We start from the raw sequence: 14,554 nt of genomic DNA on the forward strand, positions 1-14,554 counted from the left end.
GTTGTCACCTTGTCCCGGATAAAGTGATAGTCCACCTCTACGTGCTTGGTCCGAGCATGAAAAACAGGATTGGAGCAGAGATACGTGGCTCCCAAATTGTCACACCAAAGAACCGGCACAGTGGGAGGATGCAATCCCAGCTCTCGTAACAGCGACTGAACCCAGGTTACCTCGGCTGCAGCATCAGCTAAGGCTTTGTATTCGGCTTCAGTTGATGAACGAGCTACCGTGCGTTGTTTCCGGGAGGCCCACAACACAAGATTAGGTCCGAGGAAGACTGCGTAACCACCAGTGGATTTCCTGTCAACTGAGCATCCCGCCCAATCTGAGTCGGAGAACGTATGCAGGACCGGTGTAGTGGTAGGTGTGAAACGGAGGCCAAGCTCTCGAGTCCCTTGAATATACCGCATCACTCTTTTAAGTGCAACCCAGTGTTCCTCCGTTGGACTGTGCATGAACTGGCACAGGCGGTTAACTGCATAAGATAAGTCGGGGCGGGTAATGAGCAGATACATTAACGACCCAACAAGGCTCCTGTATGCCGTCGGATCATCAAAGGGCTTAGCGTTATTGGAGGTGATTGGTGCAGTGGTCGACATCGGTGTCGAAAGCGGTTTGCAAGTTTCCATACCAACTTTCCATAGAAGTTCCACCATATAGCGCTTTTGGGATAGCATAACAGATCCATCGGCATAGGAAGCTTCAATCCCAAGGAAGAATCGGGGGACACCCAGATCTCGAATTTTAAAAGTAGTGGAGAGTTGTGCGAGGACGTTTTCCACTTTTTCTGAATTGTTCCCTAGCAACAAAATGTTGTCAACATAGACGAGAATATATGTGCGAACCTGCCCAGCAGAAAATATAAACAACGATACATCCGTTTTTGAGGGACGGAACCCAATTTGAATAAGGAAATCATGTAGCCTTTTGAACCATGCTCGAGGCGCCTGTTTGAGGCCATATAGAAAGCGTTGTAGTTTACACACATGACCCGGGAAATTGGAGTTCACGTAGCCAGGGGGCTGACGCATGTAAATGTCCTCGTCGATGTTGCCATTCAGGAAGGCATTGTGTACATCAAGTTGGCGCATAGTCCAGTTGTTAGAGACAGCAAAGGCTAGTAGCAGCCTTATTGTAACTGGTTTTACAACCGGACTGTACGTTTCTGAAAAATCCTCGCCCGGGATTTGATTAAAGCCTTTTGCGACCAAGCGAGCCTTATATCGCTCAATGGTGCCGTCTGACTTCCGTTTAACGCGAAATACCCACTTACAGCCTATAATGTTCATGTTATCCTGCGCGGGTACCAACCGCCAGGTATTGTTCTGTAAGAGGGCATTGAATTCGGTGTCCATTGCACTCCGCCAATTTGGGCATTTGACCGCTTGGGAGTGACAGGTTGGTTCGTTATCGTCAGCCGAAACAACCATAGCAATTGGTGTCCGCCGTTGAGTGTTTGTCCGCTGCCTCATTTGCATGGTGTGAGTGCGAATGTTTGGGCGAACAGTCCGTCGGCGTCTAGTCGTGGTAGTGGATGACGTAGATGGATTATAGGACGAGGTAGCTGCGTCCGGTGTCAGAGAAGAACTTGGCACGGCAGCAGGTAATTGTACCTGAGGGCATGAGGGTACAACAGCCGGGTCCGAATGCAGAACCGGGGCACTCGCCCATGGAGTAGCACCGGGAGCACTGCCGGTAGCTGCAGACGATGCAACACTTTCACCGTGATAAGGATACACATCTTCATTGAAGCGGACGTGTCTGGTAATATAGACACGGCCCGTCCTTTTATCCAAACACCTGTAACCAAGCATCGAGTCCGGGTAGCCCAGAAAGACACAAGAAGTGGAGCGGTAGTCCATCTTGTGTCTATTGTATGGGCGCAGACACGGAAAACACTCACACCCAAATACACGAAGTAGATTATAATTCGGAGTTTTATGAAACAAACAGTAGTACAGACGGACACTATTTGAAACAGTGGAAGGCAGTCTATTAATTAGATAAACTGCTGACTCGAAAGCATACGACCAATATTTTTGGGGAACATGGCTTTGAGCGAGTAGCGCCAAGCCGGTTTCGACTACATGGAGGTGCTTATGTTCCACACGCCCGTTTTGTTCGTGGGTGTGTGGGGATGATTGCCGGTGGGTGATACCGGCTTCGGTAAAGACCGAGTGTAGCTTACGGTACTCACCACCCATGTCAGATTGTATACATTTTATGGATTTAGAGAAGCATTTTTCTACGGTGGTACGAAACATATGAAATACAGAATAAATATCTGTTTTTAACTTCATTGGATAATACCACACGTAGCAAGAAAAGTCATCTGCAAATAGGGCAAAATAGCGATGACCATCTACAGACGGGACCGGTGATGGTCCCCAAATATCGGTAAAAATTAATTCAAGTGCAGAATTGCTAGACTACTCAATACGAGGGAGAGGAAAGCGTGCCGATTTGCCCATCTGGCACGTTGTACATAAATTATTGAGGGTATTTAAAGAACCTTGAACTGGACAACGGGAAAGAACTTGACGGAGGACGCGGAGATGTGGGTGACCGAGACGGTTGTGCCATATTCGCAGAGATGTTTTGGCTGTGACAAACGCAACTGGAGGCGACGTATTGAGTGAGTACATCCCTCCGTGACTGGGGCCTTTAAGCAGGACCTGCTGGGTGATACAGTCCTTCACAACAAAATAGTTAGGATGGAACTCAAAATAAACGTTATTGTCACGAGTGAATTTTTGTACAGAAATTAAAGAGGCACGTAACTTAGGGACATGTAAAATATTATTTAGGGACAGTGACCGAGACATAGAGTGGAAGTGTAGAGACCCAGTGTTTTGTATTGACAAACCTGTACCATCCCCTACGCGAAGTGTTTCTTCTCCGCTATAAGGCTCGACGTTATTCTGATTGGCTGCGTGAGGTGTTGCATGCGATGATGCTCCAGTGTCGGGCAACCATTCATTGAACGGAGCAGTATGGAAGTCATCTTGCTGGTAAGGCTGGTGGGCGGCCACATGCGCCTGGTGCGGCGGCGCCGATCGGTGTCCGATCTGTGAGGGTGGAACTCGGTTGCCGGTGGTGTCGGAGTAGCGCTGATAGCATGTCAGCGCTGTGTGTCCAGGTATGTCACAAATTTGACACCGGATACCGCCTCGGTTGCGGCCTCGTCCCCGACCTCCACGATTGCTGCGTCCGCGACCACGGTGTTGCTGAGAAGTAGGAGACGGATGCTGGGCTACCATGGCCGCAGGTGACGAAGGTAGTACAGAGCTGGACTCGTCTGGAAATAAATATTGATGAGTGGCCAGCAGGTCCGCTACCTCGTGAATGGTCAGTGGCGCGCTTTTGGTGGTCAGGGAGGCTACTAGACTCCGGTATTCAGGTCGAAGCCCCCGGAAAACATGGAGATTCTGTTCGTCGAGGCCGATCGGACGCCCGGCCTGAGCGAGTTGTTCCACAAGCACTTGCGCTCTCCGAGATACTCTGCCGGCATCGACTCCCCCTGCCTGAGGCTTTGGAGTTGCGTAAGCAAACTCAACGATCTAGCCCGTGAGGAAGAACCGAGGGCAGTCTCGATGGCAACCCACGCCGATCGAGAGGTTGCATGACCTATGGACAGATACAGCACCTCGTCGGCCATGGAGGATATAAGCATGCTCAGGATTGACTGATCCTGTTGCACCCATATCGCATGGAGAGGATTCACAACCTGCGCTGTCGTCGACGAGGAAGACGCCACCATCGCCGGCGGACACACATTCGTACCGTCAACAAAGCCGAAGAGGTTCTGCCCGCGCAAGAAAGGCACGAGCTGGGCTTTCCAGAAGAGGTAATTCGATGAAGAGAGTTTGAGCGATACATGGTGATGCGCCTGATGGAGTAAGGTCGTCGATTTGGACTCTGAGACGGCGACAACTGCAGTAGAACCGCCGGACGAGCCATCATTAGCAGCAGGTGGAATATTGTTATCAGCCATGAGGATCGAATGGCTTAACTGATACCAAATTAATAATATGAGTTGTGTTCATTTATTCATGAATAAGCTGTTGTTATTTATACATAGAAGATAGCAGAGAAATAGATAACAAACTGAGAAAAGATCTAACAACATAGCTAAAATCTAATTGAAAAACTAACTGTTCAATAGCTAGGAGCTGAAAGCTGAAAGCTGAAAATCTATAAGCTCGGAGCTGAAAACGGAAGAGCTATTAAGCTAGATGTTATGATTGAAAGTGTTTGGTAAAATTAACTTTTTAATAAGCTGATAAATGTAAAAAGACTAAAAATGACATCTTCATAAAATTTAAATTAGTTTGTTTACATATTAAAATTTAACATTTTATCTTTAAAAAATTAACATTTTAAAATAAAACTATTAGCATAATCATGATCTAGAATCTCACAATGAAGTAGCAATATTGTTGCAAATATAATAATAATAATAATAATAATAATAATAATAATAATAATAATAATAATAATAATAATAATAATAATAATAATAATAATAATAATAATAATAATAATAATAATAATAATAATAATAATTGCGGTGAAAGTTGCAGATAAATGATAAGAGGAAAGGGTTTTAATTGGAAAGGGTAATTATATCATTTCGTTAAAATAATAAGGATAAAGATGGAAAAAAAAAAAAGTTAGGAAGCTATGAGCTTATTTTGAAACGCTACCTAAAGTAGAGTTCCAAAATAAGCTCTTATTTTAAGCTAGGAGCTTATTTTGGGAACATTACCAAACAGAACTTATAGCTTATTAGTAGTTTAAAATAAGCTATAAACTCCTAAATAAGTTCTGCCAAACAGAGCCTATGTCTCCATATGCCTCATGACATATATTGCACAGTCCATGGTGTTTTTTCCCTCCCGCGCAGGGACGGAGCCAAAGGGGGGGGGGGGCAGGAGGGTCAGTTGCTCCCCCTCACCCCACCCCCACCCCCACCCCATATATAATTTTTGTATGTACATATGTATATATAGTATAGGTTTTAGTATTAGTATAAAAAAAAAAACTAGTAAATATTAACAAGTATGGAGTTAGTTTAGTTGGTAAGGCATGTGTTTGTTAATGGGAAAGGTTTTGGTCTCAAATCCTTGCATTAACATCGTTCTACATATTTTTGAGTCCTTCTCCTACGGCTTCAACACAATCACCTTTTTAATATTTAATATGTGTAATTTATAATGTGTTTTCTATTCAAATTATTTTATAAAATTAATTATGTTTCATATTTTGTTATGAATATTTTTATAAAGTTTCGATGTGTTTTATTTTTCGCACATATCCAACAATATTTATAACTATATTTCTTAAGTAATGGTTATAAAAAAGTAGGCTTTGTCCCACATTGCTTATCTACCTTTCTATCTCCCACTATTTAAATTACCACTTATTTTAAATGGCTTGAAGTATTATGAAGAGGGAACAAGGGGAGATCCCGCACGTGCCACGTGTGGTGGGGTCAAAGTTTTGGTCCGCACATTTTTTTTTAACTCCTAATTTTAAGGAAGTTTGACCACCTTGTCCGCACACCATGTACAGAAACGTGAGGTGTGTGTGGATGATTAGTGGAGATCCTTCTCTTGCTCTCCCTCTTTATAGGACTCATTTGGCTTGTAATGGAGGAGTGGTTTTCATTGACCACCTTGTCCGCACACCATGTACAGAAACGTGAGGTGTGTGTGGATGATTAGTGGAGATCCTTCTCTTGCTCTCCCTCTTTATAGGACTCATTTGGCTTGTAATGGAGGAGTGGTTTTCATACAACTAGTATATAAACCCACTGCTTCATAACATCAAGGGCACTGAAAAGAAGAGATTACCTGAGAATTCTTAAAATACATGTTCTTGTGATTCTGTGTTTTCCTGTCGAAAGCAGCGATACCCTGGTCGCAAATGCTTTTAAGGAAGTGTATAACATACACGACACAGATATAATCCTAATAATACATCCTACATCTATTGCCGTTCGAAATCAGCTTGTTCAAAGCAGAAGCAGCTTGTTCGATATTGCAGCAGCACTTGCGTCATTCATCATCATTTATATCCAGTAGCTTTTGGTGACTTTTGCACATCACAAGCGAGTCAGCACTGCATCATCATTTTTGTCCAGTAGCTTTGGTTGGATTTTGCATGTCACATGCGAATTATAAGTGCAGCATATTTCTTGTCCAGTAGCTTTGGTTAGCTTTTACACATCCCAAACTAATCAAGCAGTGCAGCAGCGTGTCCAGAGGTTTGGTTGGCAGTCGCACATCCCAAACGAATCAACAATTAAAAGCATTTGTTCAGCTATGTCGCAGTCGACGAACAACAACTCTGATGTTGCTCCCATTGAACCTCTCACGTGGGGTTTAAACTACAAGAGATGGGCTGGTAAGGTCTTGATGCTTCTGGAGTCCAAAGATGTGGACTATGTCATTTTTGAAGATCTTGAGAAGCCTGCTGAGGTTGTGGTGCAGTCAACTGAGAAAACTGCTACAACCACGGAAACGCAGGCCACTTCAGCAGACTCAACTGCTGCAAAGTCGACTCCAGAGCAGTCGTCCACGACTCTCCAAGCATCTCGTACAAAATACGAGAAAGACAACAAAACTGCACGCGCGTTAATTCTCCAACGGGTGAGTAATCCACTTTTTGATATGTTTTCAGTGCATAAGTCTGCAAAAATGATCTGGGGGATGATGAAAGAAAAATATGGCGTTGATGACGTTGGAAGACGAAAATATGTTGTGAATCGCTGGCTACACTTCAAAATGACGGATGCCAAGCCGATTACAGAACAGGTACACGACTTTGAAAACTTGGTAGCTGATATGACATCTGAAGGGGCTGTGGTTAATGATGCCTTTTTGACCGACGCTTTGGTTGATAAACTACCTGACTCGTGGCTGGACTTCAAGAACAAGTCGAAACATGAACTCAATAATCACACCCTGCAACAACTAATCCACACAATCAATATAGAGGAAGAAAATCGCCTGGTTCAAAAATCTGGTAATTTTTCTGACAATATTAATGCTAATGTAGTTGAAATGGGTGGGAGTTCTAACAGGTCAAAGCCTGGGGAAGGTGCCAGAAACCAAAAGAAAGGCTCAAAACCAAACAATAATAACCGTGTCAAAAACGGTAAAATTCAGAAAAAAAGGGAAAAACAACCCAGAATGTTACGTTTGTGGAAAACGTGGGCACAAAGCCAAATACTGCTATCACAGGAAAGGCTCAACAAACCAAACCGGTCAAAAGCCAAGCAATGAAGGACAACAACACCAAGCTAACATGGTGGAAAATCCAGAAGGTACCGAAATGGTAGCAGCTGTAATAACTGAAGCAAACATGGTAGGAGATCCAGATGAGTGGGTTGTGAACACGGGAGCATCCCGTCATTTCTGCAACAACAAGGACCTATTCAAGGTGCTCGAGCTCAACACCGGGGATGAACAAGTTTTTATGGGAAACTCCAGTATCGCTAAGGTAAGTGGTAGAGGGAAAATTGAGTTAATGCTTTATTCAGGAAAGCTTCTGTTATTGCAAAATGTGCTATATGTCCCTTCCCTGCGTAGAAACCTTATTTCCGGAGGCCTATTGAATAAGGCTGGAATAAAAATGGTTTTCGAGTCTGACCGTTTGGTTCTGACTCACTGTGGGAAATACCTGGGAAAGGGATATTTTCGTGCTGGCCTTTTTGTGTTAGATGCCTCTGTAGCTAGAAATCAAGTTGCTAGAGTAGGCTCTACTAAATGTGATCTCATTTCAAACAATGTTGCCAATAATAAAGCTTCCTCTTCTGCTTATATAGTTGTTTCTTTAAATCTTTGGCATGATAGATTAGGACATATTGGCACCCAAATGTTTAAACAGGCTAAAGAGCATGAATTTGTTGCCAAAATTGTCAAGTGAAGCATGCACACAATGTGAAATTTACGTTGAATCAAAATTTGCTAGAATTCATTCTCAACAGTATGTAATAGAAAAACATCAATTTTAGAACTGATTCACTCGGATTTAACCGATTTCAAAACCACTGAAAGTAAAGGTGGAAAACGTTACTACATTACATTTATTGATGATTTTTCGCGTTTCACAAAACTTTATCTATTGAGATCAAAAGACGAAGTTGAACAGAAATTTGTGGTTTTTAAAAATGAAGTAGAAAACCAATTAGACAAAAAGATAAAAAGGCTTCGTTCTGATAGAGGGGGAGAATATGAATCAAATTCTCTTAAAACACTATGTGAAAGTTCTGGCATTATACATGAAGTTACTGCACCATACACTCCCCAACAAAATGGCATTGCTGAGAGAAAAAATCGAACTCTCAAGGAGATGATTAATGCAATGCTAATCAGTTCAGGTGCTCCGGACTCTTTGTGGGGGGAAGCTGCTATAACAGCAAACCACATTCTAAATAGAGTACCGCACAAAGGGTTTGATAAAACACCCTATGAACTTTGGAAGGGGCATGCCCCAAACCTTAGTTACCTAAGAGTATGGGGCTGCTTAGCAAAAGTAGGACTACCGTCCTTCAAAATGCCCAACTTGGGACCTAAAACGACGGATGCCATCTTTGTTGGGTATGCTGAGAACAGTGCTGCATATAGATTCATGTACTTAGAAAATCGTACAATGTGTGAAGCTAGAGATGCTATTTTCTTTGAAACTGTTTTTCCTATGAAATCACCTTATCCCGCATCTAATGTTAGCCTTCAACAGAATTCTACGGACTCTTTTCCGAGTTTCTCAAACCCTACTGAAGAACCAAGGAGGAGTAAAAGAGCTAGAATAGAGAAAAATTTTGGTTCTGAGTTCATAACATACTTAACAGAATTGAAAGACATAAATGAGATTTGTGACCAGTTCATATGTCAATTGGTCCTAGAGGAAGAACCAAAAACCTTTCAAGAAGCTATGCGCTCAGTAGATTCCACATTATGGAAAGAGGCTGTCAAAAATGAATTAGACTCCATACAGTCTAATCACACTTGGGAGTTAGTGAATCTACCAAGAGGTTGCAAACCTATCGGTTGCAAATGGATCTTTAAAAGGAAATTGAGACCAGATGGCTCAATTGAAAGGTTTAAAGCCAGACTAGTGGCAAAAGGCTACACATAGAAATTCGGTGAGGACTATTTCTTTACTTACTCACCGGTAACTAAAATAGCAACTATTCGTGTTCTATTTGCTTTAGCATCTCTACACAGGTTGTTGGTTCACCAGATGGATATGAAAACTGCGTTTCTCAATGGTGAACTCGAAGAAGAAATTTATATGGAACAACCTCCCGGATGCGTAGATCCTGGTCAAGAAGGGAAAGTATGCAGACTCAAGAGATATCTGTATGGCTTGAAACAAGCCCCCAAGCAGTGGTATGAAAAATTTCATAAAACTTTAGTAGACCTGGGTTATACTACTAACCGGTCAGAAGCCTGCTTATATACTAAAGAGAGCAAGTCTAGCATTGTGATCATATGTCTCTATGTAGATGACATGTTAATCTTTAGTCCTAATATTGAGACTATAAAAGACACGAAAAGGAATCTATGTGAAAAGTTTGACATGAAAGATCTAGGGGAGGCAGATGTGATACTTGGGATAAAAGTCACAAAAACCAAGGAGAGTTACCTCTTATCTCAAGGTCATTATACAGAGAAACTTCTAAAGAAGTTTGGGAGTTATGATGTAACTCCAGCCAAGACCCCCTACGATCCCAGTGTAAAATTGTCAAAAAACATAGAGAATAGTGTGTCGCAAGAAGAGTATGCAAAAATAATCGGTAGTCTGATGTTCCTCATGAACTACACTAGACCCGACATTGCATACACAGTAAATAAACTCAATCGCTATACCCACAACCCGAGTGACTTACATTGGGATGCACTAAAACGGGTACTAAGATACCTAAGAGGCACAGTAGATTGGGGTCTAGACTATAAAGGGTCTCCAGCTGTGTTAGAAGGGTATTGCGATGCGAATTGGGTAAATGGTGGCGATGATGCAAGCTCAACAAGTGGATATGTATTCACTATGTGTGGAGCCGCTGTCTCATGGAAGTCATCAAAACAATCATGCATTGCCAGATCAACGATGGAAGCTGAATTTATAGCTTTAGATCTGGCAAGCCAGGAAGCAGAGTGGCTGAGAAACCTACTAGCAGACGTGCCATTGTGGGGGTGTCCGGCACCTGCAGTTCCAATACACTGTGACTCACAAACTGCCATCTGTGTTGCGCAAAACAGTGTCTATAATGGCAAAAGAAGACACATAAGAGTCAGACATGAGTCTGTAAGGCAGTTAATGTTGAATGGGGTAATCACAATGGAATTTGTGAGATCTGAAAAGAATATAGCAGACCCCTTCACTAAAGGTCTAAATCGTAAGACCGTCCTTGATACGTCAAGGGAAATGGGTTTGAAACCCAATGTGGTAAGAAATTCGTGATGCACCACATATGATGGGCATATGAGATCACGGAAAGACTTACAAAACTGGGAAAAAACCAGTGACAAGTCTGTAGCCTGTTACAGGTAGTCTATGCAGAGATAGACTTGACAGATTAAAATGTCTATATGTAGAAATAGACGAGACAGGGACTGGTACAAAGTTAATGAGTGCAACTAAGTTCAAAACTCGACTGACCGATGAGTTCAAGATCTTATTCACTCTCGGGAAAAGAGTTACTTGGCTCCACTACATGTCAGTTCAAGTCTTATACACTGATATGGAAATTAACTCGAATGTACACTCAGGTTGGTACAGTATTGAATTACCACTTTAAATGTGTGGGGGATTGTTGGGGACATTTAAAGAGTAGGCTTTGTCCCACATTGCTTATCTACCTTTCTATCTCCCACTATTTAAATTACCACTTATTTTAAATGGCTTGAAGTATTATGAAGAGGGAACAAGGGGAGATCCCGCACGTGCCACGTGTGGTGGGGTCAAAGTTTTGGTCCGCACATTTTTTTTTAACTCCTAATTTTAAGGAAGTTTGACCACCTTGTCCGCACACCATGTACAGAAACGTGAGGTGTGTGTGGATGATTAGTGGAGATCCTTCTCTTGCTCTCCCTCTTTATAGGACTCATTTGGCTTGTAATGGAGGAGTGGTTTTCATTGACCACCTTGTCCGCACACCATGTACAGAAACGTGAGGTGTGTGTGGATAATTAGTGGAGATCCTTCTCTTGCTCTCCCTCTTTATAGGACTCATTTGGCTTGTAATGGAGGAGTGGTTTTCATACAACTAGTATATAAACCCACTGCTTCATAACATCAAGGGCACTGAAAAGAAGAGATTACCTGAGAATTCTTAAAATACATGTTCTTGTGATTCTGTGTTTTCCTGTCGAAAGCAGCGATACCCTGGTCGCAAATGCTTTTAAGGAAGTGTATAACATACACGACACAGATATAATCCTAATAATACATCCTACATCTATTGCCGTTCGAAATCAGCTTGTTCAAAGCAGAAGCAGCTTGTTCGATATTGCAGCAGCACTTGCGTCATTCATCATCATTTATATCCAGTAGCTTTTGGTGACTTTTGCACATCACAAGCGAGTCAGCACTGCATCATCATTTTTGTCCAGTAGCTTTGGTTGGATTTTGCATGTCACATGCGAATTGTAAGTGCAGCATATTTCTTGTCCAGTAGCTTTGGTTAGCTTTTACACATCCCAAACTAATCAAGCAGTGCAGCAGCGTGTCCAGAGGTTTGGTTGGCAGTCGCACATCCCAAACGAATCAACACCCAAATCATAACTAAACTTAAACAACTTCATTGAATTAAAACTAACCAACTCATCTGGAATGTGCTTGTACTTCTCTTTCTTGGTCGTCGGGGCGGATGAATTATCTATAATGTCGAACTGGCGTGTCTTTGTGTTGATGCACACAACGTAATAGTGATCCACTTGTAGAATAGGGAAGAAAAACTGCTCACACGCACAATGAATACACAATTAGCTAGGGGTCTAATAACGTTATTCAAACTTAAGAAAATTGCAAAAGAAATACAGAAACTAAATGATTTTTTAAAAAATGCTAACCAGTTCAACTGTTGCCCGGTTAATGTGGGGTGCTAGTGCCAAATCTCTGTCCATACCTTTACTAAACGACTTTATCGTATGGCTTTGCACCAACAGCCTCAAAACAGAATATAAATATTTGTTACCGTGCCCATTTAACTTGCTTGTTTGTTTTTTATGTAGTGTTTGTTTGTATGTGATATGAACAGTGTAATGCAAAAATTGAATTTATACTGAACTGCTTTAATGGTGTAATCACAGATTTTCGCATGCAAAATCCCCCGGGGTTCTCGTCTAAGTTGCTAGGACGGAAGGAGGTTGGTAACACTGATTCTGTGCAATCCAATTGACACAAGTGAATAAGCTGTAGAGATTCCCGTAACCCTCATAAAACAAAATTACAAATTCGCCCCCCCCCCCCCCCCCCCCCTTTTAAATCTTGGCCTATGATAAATTAATAATGTAAGTATTTTCCCTAAATACAATATATTATAATATATTGTATTATTGGGTGGCTGTGGTGCAAGTAGGAGATTGAGTCAATTAGTGACTTAATCTGTTATGCAACTCAGGATATTCAGTTAAGCTTTAACTGAATATCTGCCTATGTTGATGGCATGTAGGCTTCTAAGCAAAACAGTCCTCCCACAGCTCCCGAGTTCAGAACACGCACCATCACGTATTCGGGAGAGAAGTGGTAGACAAAACGACACTAACCTTTCTGCAGGTTTACCATCTCGAACGACTATGGCTGGGGATATCCGGGCGATCCTAAAGCTTCCGCTGTAACGAGGCAGGTTACTCGTTTACTACAATTCATGTTAGACTAAATTTATTATCTAACATTTGGTATCAGAGCCTTACAAATCTCTGCCTGGTTGTTTGTTTGTATTATTGATACAAAAAATTTTTTGGATCCCAAATAAATCTCTAATAAACGGGGTTTAAAGTGCTACAGCTGATTTGGATCCTAACCGTGCAAAAATAAAGATTAATGGTCACGATTTGACCTTATGTTATCACTTAAGTCCCTGTTCTCACCTGATTGGGGAACTCTCTCTCTCTCTCTCTCTCTCTCTCTCTATATATATATATATATATATATATATATATATATATATATATATATATATATTCGTGTGTATATATATAAATATTATTTTGTGATAAAATCGACTTGTTTATTTCCAAGTTCCAACAGATTGTTGGGCGTTGACCGAGTTCAGCTCATGCTCGATTCGAGATGTAGCGCTCTGATTTAACATGGAGGGATGTGATTAAATGATTAATGTCAACCTACTTATCACCAATTGATTTTAAGTGAAATATAGCAATTAGATAGCCAAAGAACTCTGTGGTTAAACCTGCTTGATCCGTCACAGGATTAGTGATCCATTAAAAAGTAAGCATAGTGCAGCACTATGATCCAACACTATGCAATACTAAGTATAGATTTGATCATATAGTTATTAAAATTTAGATTATATTTTAGTGCTTTACATATTACGGAAAATAGCACTTTTTCCCTCTGAGTTATATACTTATAACACTTTTTTTTCCCTGAATTATTCAAGTGGCTATTTTTTCCTCTGAAATGTTAAATGGACATATTTACCCTTAAAATAAATATAAATATTTCATTTATTTTTCTTCTCCAACAAATTATGACCACGATTTGGTTCCAACCAAACAGACACTATAGCAACCAAATCGAAATATTCCAATTACAATTTAGAACGGAAACCTGACATTTAGATTTTATTAAAATCGCAAACCGGAACAGCTGGTTCATGTTCCAAACTGAATATATATATATATATATATATATATATATATATATATATATATATATATATATATATATATATATATATATATATATATATATATATATATATTTTATATTTATATTTATTGTTGAATAAGACTATTTTAAAAATAAATAAATAAATAAAATAAAGACAGTTCAAAATCGCGAACCGGATCCAGAACAGTCGGTTCACGGTTCAGGATTCAGTTTTTTCGATTCATAATTTTAATAAACTGAAATCCAAATATTAGATTCTGGATCTGAATCATAATCGAAAATTTTAAATTCGATAGCTATAGTGTCCGGTTCAGTTCGAACTGAACCGTGGTCATACCTACGTATAAACAATAATTTGTTGGGGAAAAAAATAAATAAAATGTTTACTTTAAGGGTAGAAATGTCAATTTAATATATCATGGGGAAAAATCGTCACTTTTAGAATAATTGAGGGTGTTAATGTGCTTACATGAATAATTAAGGACGGAAAAGTGCTATAAGTATATAACTTAGGGGGGAAAATGTCATTTTCCATTTTTTTATATACTTTTTTGTTTAATAGTATAAAGGAAAAGGTACAAATAAGTCATTGAACTATTTGGGGGATAACAATTAAGTGATTGAACTTGATTAAACTCCAAATTGATCGATGAACTTGGAAAAAAAAGTGCAATTAGCATTTTTAACA

The sequence above is a fragment of the Ipomoea nil genome, unplaced genomic scaffold (genome assembly GCF_001879475.1).
Source record: "Ipomoea nil cultivar Tokyo-kokei standard unplaced genomic scaffold, Asagao_1.1 scaffold0327, whole genome shotgun sequence".
NCBI classification, from domain to species: domain Eukaryota; kingdom Viridiplantae; phylum Streptophyta; class Magnoliopsida; order Solanales; family Convolvulaceae; genus Ipomoea; species Ipomoea nil.